Genomic DNA, 2,862 nt, shown 5'->3' on the forward strand with positions numbered 1-2,862 from the left:
ATATGTATCATTTATATATCAACATTTTTACATAATTATTCTTAGTAAGATTGAGCTGTACTTTTTTTTTTGGTACTGGGATTGAACTCGGATTCTTGTGCTTGTGAGGTAGGCGCTGGAACCACTGAGCTAAATCCCCGGCACCCGATCTGTACTTTTTTGTTGTTCAATCTACTTCTGGTCTTGGTCCCCTATTAGTTAAAATGGAGGCAAAACTACTATAACAGTAAGAACTGAATATACAATGAGTTCAGGTCACTCACATCACTATTCTGAGGCAAGTAGTTCAAGCTCACAGCGAGTCTCTGACATTTTTTTTTTTTATGGCCACACACTTCATTTTATTTCTTTGACAACTCCTCAAATGTTGCTCATGACTATGACTGAATCTGTGTGAGATACTATGTTCCAAAAGTGAAAAAGGAAAATAATACACTCAATCAACGTTTGGAGGCCTACATTCTCCTAATTATATTTCATTAGCAAGAATCTAGTGATATGATCATGCCTAACTACAAGTGAATCACTAGGTGGGTACTCATGTGCCCAAGGACAGGTATGTTACTATGAAAGAAAGTAAAGAGTTTCATAAGAAATTATCAGGCTTTATTGCATGCCTCATTGTTATCTTTGCTTCAGCAAAAGAACCTGGAACTATTCTTTCTCTTTTCTTCCAACATAAAAAACATTAGGATTTTCTGTGTTAAAGTTTTGTTAGAATTCCCTGTAAAACTGATATTGAAACTGCTGTAAATATCTGATAACTATATTTTTATGGAAATACTGATTCAATTTTTTATTTGTTCAGTAGTCATTATTGATAAATATTTTCTTAGGAAATTACACATTTTGCTCAGGTTTTCAAATCTGTATGCTTAAAGTTGACCAGGACAGTTATGATTCTTTGTCTCTTCTTTTTTGGTGGTTCTTCCTCTTTTATTTTTAACATGTTTTTACTGCATCCATTATTATTTCAACTTTTATCAAGTTGCAACTGTAAAATGTTTCTACGTTTTCAATGTTTTACAATTCATTGGTTGTTTATGATGCTTAAGACATGGCAATATTGAGTTACACTACCTTGGCAATGAAAAGGAAGTTTTATTCTCTATTCTACATATATAGCTCATTTTATATTACATAAAATACATCTTATTGACGTAATCTTTCTTTATCCAAACATATTTAATCACTTAATTTGCTATGGGTAGAAGGGAGTAGAGTGTCATAAAAGGTATTCCACTTCTCTATCTATATAGTATCTTTTTTTGATACAACAACTTTATTCAATGAATAACTATTCAATCCCATTATAATTTTGTGATCAGGAAATGTTAGCTTTATAAAGCCTCCTTTTTTGTCTCATTTAATATGTTTTGACTTCAATTTGTCCTAAGTGCTATTAAGATCATGACCTCTACTTTCTATTTATATTTGCCTTTGTTCATACTCAAGCCATGTTCAATCTACTTTTTTTAGGTGAGCTCTGGCACAAAGCATAACATGAAATTTGTTTTCTGAAAAAAGTTTTTCTCTGAATTAAGCCAATATAAATGTGTTGTTATGACATAAATTTGGTCACATTTCCATCACAGTTCAATTTTAAATTGCCAGGTTATATAAGAAGCCAACATTCAATAGACATACAGAAGATTAATTGGGTGTAATGAGTGTGACAGGTAGAAGATAACAGAAGCAAAAGTAGGCAGGGAAAAAGTTTACACCGTGGTGTAGTTCTGAAACTTGAGAAAGAAGAAAGAGAGGACAACTGAGTAGGAAGAGTCTCATTTCACGAAAAAGTCATGACCAACCCTACAGATAGCTACTGGACAAAGACTATGCATTAGAGAAACTCAGATTGGTAAGAAATGGCTTGGTTTTAATCCCTTGCCATACCAAGTCTAGAGTTACAGGAAACCACATGACCTTGACTCCAAGGCTACAGCACATCTTGGTGCTACAATTTGAGACTATAGTTAACTTCACACCTTGAGGCATGCTCACACTTTAGGAAGAATGAGTGAAAGATCTCCATGGCTGCCACATAGTTCACAATATTTTTATTCAAATATAATTAACATATAGAAATGAACAAATCTTAAGTGTACACAGTGAACAAATTTCAACATATTCATAAGTCAATTTACCTGATCCCAAACAAGGTACCGAATATTTCCTTTATACAGAAAATGTTGCCCTGGGCCCTTAGATCCAAACAACTCCCTTCCTCTGTCCACCCCATTTACACATACATATACACTGAGGGAACCACTGTTTTGATTTTTATTGCCATAGTTTATTTTTCCTGCTTTGAACTTTATGTAAATGGAATCAGAATGCATGTTCTGTTTTCTTTCTGGCTTCTCTCATGCAAAACATGGTTTTTATATTAATGTTACTACAGATATGAGTAGTCTTAATTTTGTTATTCCATTGCATGAATATACCACAATTTGTTTATCTGTTTTCCTTTTACAGAATTTTTGTGCATTTTTTATTGCTGGCTATTGTAAACAAAGTATTGTAAACATCTTTTTGTATTTTGTGAACATGTGTTTTCATTAATCTTTGGTAAATATCTAGAAATAGAATTGCTGAGCCATTTGCTAAATACATGTTAAATTTATGAGAAACTGACAATTTTCCAAACTATTTGTACCACTTTTCACACAAATAGCTGATTGTGCTTAGGTTGGTATTTAATGGAATCTATATACCAATTTGTAATAAATTCACATCTTAATGCCATTGAATCTACCAGCCAATGAACATCATATACGTTTCTATTTACTTAGGTAATTTAACTGTCTTGCATAAATGTTTTGTTAATAATGTAGAGGACAATTGAACAAATAATTACTT

This window comes from Heterocephalus glaber, unplaced genomic scaffold, assembly GCF_053883595.1.
Source record: "Heterocephalus glaber isolate CG9 unplaced genomic scaffold, H.glaber_assembly_v1.0 deba00001733, whole genome shotgun sequence".
NCBI classification, from domain to species: Eukaryota; Metazoa; Chordata; class Mammalia; order Rodentia; family Bathyergidae; genus Heterocephalus; species Heterocephalus glaber.